The sequence below is a fragment of the Ornithodoros turicata genome, unplaced genomic scaffold (assembly GCF_037126465.1).
Source record: "Ornithodoros turicata isolate Travis unplaced genomic scaffold, ASM3712646v1 ctg00000979.1, whole genome shotgun sequence".
NCBI classification, from domain to species: Eukaryota; Metazoa; Arthropoda; class Arachnida; order Ixodida; family Argasidae; genus Ornithodoros; species Ornithodoros turicata.
The window spans coordinates 122,493-131,026 of record NW_026999433.1 but is presented as its reverse complement, the minus strand read 5'-3'; the positions used below and the strand labels follow the sequence as shown (position 1 = coordinate 131,026).

At 46.3% G+C, this 8,534-nt stretch overlaps 1 long non-coding RNA gene across 1 annotated transcript; it reads right to left on the bottom strand.

Moving 5' to 3' along the window:
• Positions 1–1,868: 1,868 nt before the first annotated feature.
• Positions 1,869–6,115, bottom strand: LOC135376019 (uncharacterized). The gene is made up of 3 exons (XR_010417492.1): positions 6,092–6,115; positions 4,728–4,781; positions 1,869–1,890 (listed from the first exon to the last, which is right to left on the bottom strand). It is a non-coding gene; the product is annotated as an uncharacterized LOC135376019 (long non-coding RNA).
• Between the last annotated feature and the right edge of the window lie 2,419 nt (positions 6,116–8,534).

Below are 8,534 nucleotides of genomic sequence, written 5' to 3'. Positions count from 1 at the left end.
AAAATATTTCAAAGATTGATTGATTTCAATATCTCGTGTGTTTATTTAGAGTGCTACCTCCCTTTGTCAAATTAATATATAACTATGGATTAATGCATGTTTCATTATTTAAAATTAGACAGAGATTTTTAGCCGCTGAACTAGCACTCGGCGAGATCAGATTGTGTGTGAACTTCTGCTGATTGCAATAGTTGCGATGATGAATCAAACTATGAAACTTCCTTAAAAATATAGCGCATCGCTTCGCGCTGAATCTACTCCAACCCTTTAAGTTTTGTGGTTGATGTCGCAAACCGAACTACAGAACCATATTCTAACACTGAGCGTACTGCCTTAGAGGCAGTTAATTTGGTATTGGAATTAGCATCTTTAAGGACTCATCATTAAAAAAAATACTGCTCCATGTTCGCTTTTGTGAGTACTTTATTATTATGTTTGTTCCAACTCATGTCTTCGCTGAACATCAAGCCTTAGTACTGGCAATACTTGAGCAATACTGGCAGCTTGACCTGGGCAATACTTGATATCATTGATCATGTAATTGTCCTCATGCTCAAAAATTAAGGATAGTGGCAGTTACGACTGTTCCACTACAGGAATACCAACTCAACTGTAAAATATGTGGTTTATTGTAGCAACGGTGTTCTAGAAAAAAAAAAGAACGACGTCGGATTTCCCATAGTGAAAAGGAGCAGCTCCATGGAGAAAATTATATGCGGGTACCCGCAAACATGTTTGTATTACGATAGGAAATGTTTCAATATGCTGTATGTTGGTAGCCACTGACACATATGCACTACGGCACGGTGATATTGAGCACAAGATTATCAAAAAGCTGTTGAGATATGGGTTCCCACTCTTGCAGGACAGCTCCTCAGAGGTCCAGGAGGGTCTAGGAGGCGGATGACGATATGCAATACGATTCGATTGGCTACAAGAGTAGCGCATTAGCCAACACGATATGGATTTCCATTTGCTGGGTGGAGTGTAATTCCCACCACAGAGGGCCATCTGAAAGTAGAACTTGCTTCTGCGGCTTAGCTGAACCCTTCTTCCATTAGGATATCGTTGCAGCCAAAGCGAGACAAAACGCCGACCAACACGGAGGCAAGTTGGACAGCACGACATCAACTGAAAGAGCGAGACCTGTCCAACCTAATTCGAGACGTCTGCTACCGTTATGCATGATGCGCCAAAGATCAGATGCACCATAAGACACAAACGCCTTCTGGTGCGTTGTACTTATGGTTACTGGTGCACCATGCTACAAACAGGTCGCTGCCGTACATTTCGCACAGATTTGATGGGGTCACTTGTCTCCTGGGAACACATACACAACCTCTCACTGGGAACCACATATCAAACCTTCCTTGCCGCCAGAACACGCAATACGTGCTGTGGCGTCGAACGGTAGCTTTGGTGTAAAAACGACTGACGTGCAAAACTGCACAAACATGTGCATGAACGGTGAAAGTAGGAACTCACTGAAAACGTTAGCCAGCTGTAGTACCATCACCTTCTTTTATCATTAATTTCTTAGGCACTTGAGGCTTTGTATGTATTTGTCTTTTCTATCTGTTCCAGCCTCTGGACATCAATTCCAATCATGCGCATGGACCCCACTAGTCATTTCTAATGCCAGATAGCTACACTTAGTTATGCTGTCGTGGTATCTGGAACACTCCTATATCCATTCTTATCGTTTTGGGACCTGAAGCAGCTGGCTATCATAACAGGTTCTATGCTCATCCGTTGGGCATTAATTATAAGAGGTTTATTTCATGCTCAAGCATCCTCGTCTGTCTAACCATGCTACCCCGAAATCTTTCGCACGTACAGCACCAGGTGTCTTCCCACATCAAGGCTGGGCACCGTTTTAATGGAGCAACGCTGAAAGACAAAAAGAAAAAGTATTTGTATTCAGATAACGAAGCAAAACAAAAGTGCTTAATTAAGCGGCTTGCGACACATGGCTTTCAGTTACTCCGGACATAAACATAAAACGCACTTGTGCCGATGTCAACCTGCATTCCTAGATTTGCAGTAAACTGAGAAATAGACGAGTGCGGTTCTGACGTCGCTGGAGGCGTCTTTGCCGATAAGGAATGTCACATGCTTGCTACTACCAATGACAATGAAAGAAGCTCTTATGTCAAAGCTTGACGAGTACGGATGTTCAACGCTTGTTTCTCGCGAAGTGCAACAAGTAGAAAAATAATTATTTGCTCTTCCGTATCGTAGTGTACATGACAAGTGATTAGTGTACATGTACATGATACCATCAACCAGATCTAAGAAAGTGTCACAACCCCTTTCAGCTTGCAAAGGTTGAAGAACACTACGAAATAACGAAACAAGAAGACGCGATATAACTTTATCTGCAGGCGACCGAAATCAATCTGCCACAAAACATCATCACGCGTCTGTGCTATTACAATGCACTGCTACGGTGCTCTGGACAACACGAACAATGCAGCAAAGCTGATACGAGGCGCCCCATTGTACTGAAGCTCATGCAGAAACTGCGCTGTTCGCGCTGTCTCATCACCGTCGCCGGCGTCCCGTCATAAGCGAATTCATATTCTGTACATATTTTTTTCACCATCCATATTTTTTCCCATCCATGATCATTTATCATTCATTGCCTCTCATTTGTTAATATCCGCAATTTGCATCGCCCTGTATCGTTGATCTTGTGTTGTGTATGTTATGTGTGTATTGTGCATGTTGTATAGTACCATGTGAAATCCATCTAGTAAATCTCTCCCACACACACAGGTATTTGTGACGTCGTCGCTAGTTTTCCGTTTTCGGTGTATACCCGCTTGAGGCGTAGTTCCGAAGTTCCTGGATATATGTGTCTGTGCGGTAAGGCCTCGATATTCACATTTTCGAAAATGATATATTGAAATCCCGAGACAGCAAAAAGGAAAAATAAAAAATAAAACAAAGTTCTATGTCCTTAATAAGTTGATATGGCGTATTTAAAAATCTGATGCCACTAATTAACTAATCGGTTTCGCGGGTTGCCGATGTCCGTCGAAGTCGCTTTAGCGAATGAAACTCACGTTTCTGCGGTCGTCAGTCTTAGCAGGCGTACACAGCGGAACAGCATGCTGTTTAGTTCATTATCGGGCTATGTTACACTATGTTCACACTTATCCCGCGGGAGACGTTGTCCACACCACCTGAAGCACAACTTCGAGGAGCCCACACCTGGAGCGCTTTGCCCACTTGGCCCGAGACTGCGTAGTCGCACTGACATCAATAGCATCGGCAGTTGATCTGTGCATCGGGAGTCGACTATAATATAGCGCCCATTAAATACTGATTTACAGATAAGGGCACTGGAGGAATTTTGCACTATACGTTCCCGTCACAAGAAAGAAACAAGATGGTTGCTCCAAGATCGTGTTGAACAGTGGGAGATGGTGGGGTCGAATCTCACCATCGACGGCGCTCTCTGAGGATCCGCCTCGATTTGCGACACTTTTCAGACGCCTGTCGGCTCAGCTACCCCAGAAGTCAGTACAGGAGGCACATGAACACACACGCGTCCTCCTCCTTCCTGCTATCTTCTCTCCATGTGCCACGTCCGTACGGTGCCCATGGCCGCACTTGCATTCACGACTCTAACACGTAGTGAAAGAAAAGAGTCATGGTCGACGCATTGGTGGATCCCGCGGAAATGCTTTAACATTACAACTTGAAAACCCTTTGGGAACTCCTCTTCGCAACGCTAGACAGCCCTTCACATGACCCTAGACAACGCTAACGCAAGACAGCGTCAGCAGCGCAACGAGCGTATACGGCTCCCTCCTATAGACTTCTACCAAAGAAACGTCATCATGACGTTGGTAGACGGACTTCAACCGAAACAATTCGGAAGGGGAGGGCTGGGTTCCACGGATGGGCACTTGTTTGCAGCCTCCTGTTGAAAGAAAAGTAGGACCGAAGGTCTAGTGCCTTCCAGGGACCATCGTACTCTCTTCAAGACCGTAACTTTCGGGTGCGACCTTGTTTTTCCTCTAGCTTGGAGCATAGTTCAACTCATTGGGGGCGATGTCGAACACTATGACGCCATTGGTTTGCAAGAAGGGAGATGTTTATTCAGCTTGAAGGCTCCGTCACGCAGCCTCGGCCTTCTTTCGCCGCCGCTCATAACTTTCCGCAGCTTTCATACCCGATGGCGCGCACACTTAGACAAGTCTGAACATGTCGACCGCCACAACTGCACTGCTGGCGCAACGCGTCGCGCTGTCCACGCGGCCTCTCCTACTCCTTTCGCTTCCTGCTCTCCGGGTGCGCCGTGCCATCCTCCTCTCCCGTGGCCTACTTACGTGGCGCTCCTCCTGTACTCTCCGTCTCCGCAGCGTGCCTCTTCTCCCCAGTCTACTCTCCCCCTCTCCCCTAGTGTGCACCTCTCTCCAGTTTCGTCGCTACAGACAGTCCACCTCCGATTCTTTCGTGACGATTACTAAAACTCATGAAACATTGTCAGGGAAGAGAAACACGAGAAAGCGGCAGTCTTGGCAAATGTGAAGGTGATACTCTCGAGTTTGGCTTTCCTGAATTGAACACCTCAGGAACTTGTATCGCTATTTTAACTTTACACCTCAGGATCATTCCAAGTAGTGCAGCCCTGCATGTTTGCGATGAAATTTGTGTGGCAGTCTGGTGCGTTTGCCACGGGTTGTTGCTCAAATAAATGATACAACAGTACTTACAATTGCATCTGCAAGATGCTGCCTGTCGTGTTCGTCAAATTCCTGCGCCGCAGTCTGTGAAACAATGTGCGGATGAGGTTCATGAACAGAACTTCATCTGGTATCGCGCTTATCCGTGTTGACAAAACGCACTGAAACCATCGCCTGTTATAAACGTCACTGCTTGAATTCCCTTGCTGATGTTACGAGTGAGGAAGCTACTATTATTGTTATTATTATCATTATTATTAATTTATTAGTAAGTAAACTGAAAATATTATTAACTATAATAAGTTCTAATTTGCTTCGAAAACTGCGAGTACCTGCACAGAGAGCCAAACTTCAGAGCAACAGGGAGCTCTACCTGCTCTCCAAGAATCAATTCGTAGAATTTTGTCGCCACAGGTAGTGCAGTTTCCAGTCTAATAATGCTCCATTTTTAGCCGATCTTGAACGGCACAATGTGTCAACGTCATTATAAACGCTTAGAAGAAAGCATATTTTAAATTCTCACGCACGTGAGACGTATGTGGGAGGTTAGTGCGACGAAGTAATGCTGTTCCTGTGATGACATGCCTATTCGGCTTAGTATTGGCTTCTTTTGCACCTGTGATCTATTGCGTCAGTTATTTGCTTCCTTCGTTGGTACCGCGGGATTTTTCGCGTCCCACTGCAGATAATTAATTATAGTAATTATGAGGAGGTGTGGCAGAGGATGCTCACTCGTCACCATCCTCAGGGATCCTTATGGGAACGTCGCGCGAGCTCATGAGGGGATTGTCCCGTTTGCTTCGCTCGGGGCCCGGATGCCGGATGCCCGTTGCAACAAACTACGGTGCACTCTCCGAATTTTGATTGAAATATATCGAATGAATGTTGTTTTGGGTCAAACGCTGCATCCAGTATCGCGGTGAGACGCAAACTTCTACTTCCCGCCGATACCGCGTGTTTCGTAAACTGCGACGCTCGAAGGTAGCCGCTAATTCCTGGTTTTCATCGCGAGAGAACCCCATCGGTGAAGAGGAGACATTTTATCAGGAACGAATTGGCCAAGATACCGTCACTGGGCGTGCCAATGGAAATCTCGCAACCCAATCGATTTCAGGCGTATTATTTTTGTGTATTTTTTTTTCAACATTTCATTTCAACAATCATTGATACGGTCGGAACATAGTCACAAAATAAATCTGTGTCAAATACAAAAAATGGAAAACAAAAAACAGTTTTTGGAACAGAAATTTGGAAAAGCGACTTGCTCGTGAAACAGAAAACGTCAGCGTCCCTTGTGTCGGCACAGGTGGCTGCAGGCCGGCGAGTATTCTTTCGCTTGCCGTGTACCTCCTGTGCGTCCTACGACAGAGATCATGGCCTCCTTGGTAGCTCACTCGGTAACCTGTTGGCTTGCTGAGCTCAAAGTCGCGAGTTTGATCCCGGCTGAAGACAGCAGGATGTTGGGAAGTTAAACGTTGCTTTAGGCATCACGTGCCGGAGATTTCCGCTGCACGTCAAGACAACCTCAGGTGGTCTAAATTACCCGCAGTTCTACCCTGCCATAGGTGCAGCATGTCGCCACACTCAGCAGACAAACCTTACGCGCAACATCGGCGTCTTTTTTTTTCCTTTCAGGGAATATGCACAGAGCTTGGCAGGTCGAGATGTTATATAAAAATGCGTGACAACAAATTATTATTTTTTCTTGCAAAATGTTCCTTTTGAGATTGAAAGCTCTCTTGCGCGCCCGAATGGGCCCGCTTAACTCATAGACCGCGTGTCATCTCTGCATGCGGCGTTACGTCATGCTACCGCCCTCGCCGCTACTCGCAGGAAAGGGAACTTCTTAAGTCTTCCTCTCCACAGTCCACCTTCGGTCATGATAGTTCCATGCATCGCACAAAGGTGTAGCTGAGGTTTATTATCCACCGAGCACGACGTGCGGCATTTTCGACAGAAGGGAGAGTGCGTAGACTAGCTGGTGCACGACAATAGCAAGAAAACCAGAGACACTGAGACAAATAAAGTGCTTGAGTTAGTCTTTCTTTGCCATGTGTATCGTGTTTTCTTGTCACCCTGCAACATTATTTATTCACAGAATATATGGGGACGGATGCTGCATGTCTTGGAGCGAGGTGACACGCGGTAAAGGACAAACCCTGCGACGTCGATGTCTGCGTTAGTCCTTTACCGCGTGTCCCCTCGATCGACATGAAATGCAGTAGTTTAGAGCGTGCTGCACGACGCAGCATCATATGGGAGTGTCTAATTCAAAGAAAACTCCCAGAAAATGCACACAATCTCACAGAAAGTTTAAAATGTGATTGACATTTTGCTTTACGTCGCTCGTCGTTCCATAACATTGTCGACGGTGTTGCACATCGACAAATCCTACGCAAAACATGTCCTATAGCATTATGCGGTTTCTCGAATACATGGCACGCTTTTTTCCTGAAAAAAAGAAGCTTTGTCGGCATTTTCTTGCTAAAACGGCTGTCGAAACTTCAGTCTACTTCCTCAAAATAATTGACCCTACACTGGGCAAGCGGTGCAAAGGGGCTAACGCAAACGCGACTTGATACAAATTGTTCGAGCTCACAAAACACAAACGACTAACTCCAGTCACAACATCGCACATAGCTTCGTTCACGAAGGAGTTAGCAGCTGCTGCACTGTTTACTCATCGCGAGACCAGTGGAACCCGGCTGTCCGCCATCTTCAAGCACAGATAAATAGAGCCACGAAAAGCCGGACCACGAAAAGGACTAATACTACGACGTCGATGTCTGTGTTTCCCTTTCCGCGTGTCGCCTCGCTCCGAGACATTACTTATTTTTCCGATAATTGCGAAGCCTTCATGTTAAGTAAATAGCGCGAGCAAAAAAAAACAAAAAAAAAACAGTTGTACTGAAAGAGTTGCGTCACTAACCCAGTTGGTGAAGATCTTCTGTATCAAACATTCAATGTACTGCGAGAGAGAAAAGATGGCATCAGTACGATAACTGTAAGCAGTAAGTAATCAAAGCAGCAGGTCTGCCGTTCCGGGAAAATATATGTATTCAATAGCGTGGGCCCTCGGTACTATTCCGCCAAAACTTTTGTCCCAATAAAGCCTGTGCAGTGACATCACTTAGGTCACATGACTCGGGAAAACATGTTTCCGCACCGGAGTCACAGCACCAGGGCATGCCGTGACCTATTGCGGTATGCGCAGAATTACGAGGGGATATTGCAAAAACACAAGCTGTTCCCTCACTAGGCCCGCAGATGGACGGCTTTTACAATACTAAAAGTGAAAATTACGGGCAACATTCTCAAAATGGTCACGAACAATATTGGAGGCGGACAACACTGTGTCTGAAACGAGAAAAAAAAAACGACAACTTTTCGCATCAGTGTGCGAAAAGTGACCGCGATATGGTCTACGAGCAAGAGGTCGCTGCGTTGCGCGCGTGCGAGGGTCACGTGCGCCTGAAACCGCGGGCCATCTCGAAGGCGAAGTCACAGACATGTCCAAGCTCGTTATTCAGCAACTTTTCAGCAGACTCCGCGATGACCAGTGTCAACTCCGACGTACCCACATTAAATTCAACTACACACGTATGGGAAAGTTTCGAATTGTACCTTAGCTTCGTCTCATCCCACTTTGCGTTCCCTCACTGCTGGGTCATGTTGTCTTTGTGCAGCCAACGCACGTTGGGTCGCTTGTTCGCTGGATGTGCTATACCGTTCGCGTGCTGCAGTCGGTGCTCCGAGCCTCCCCATCTGCGGACGGCGTACAACCGTCCGTGGCCGCCACATAGCGTCTGACACACTGACTGCGCTCTAACCTCGCTT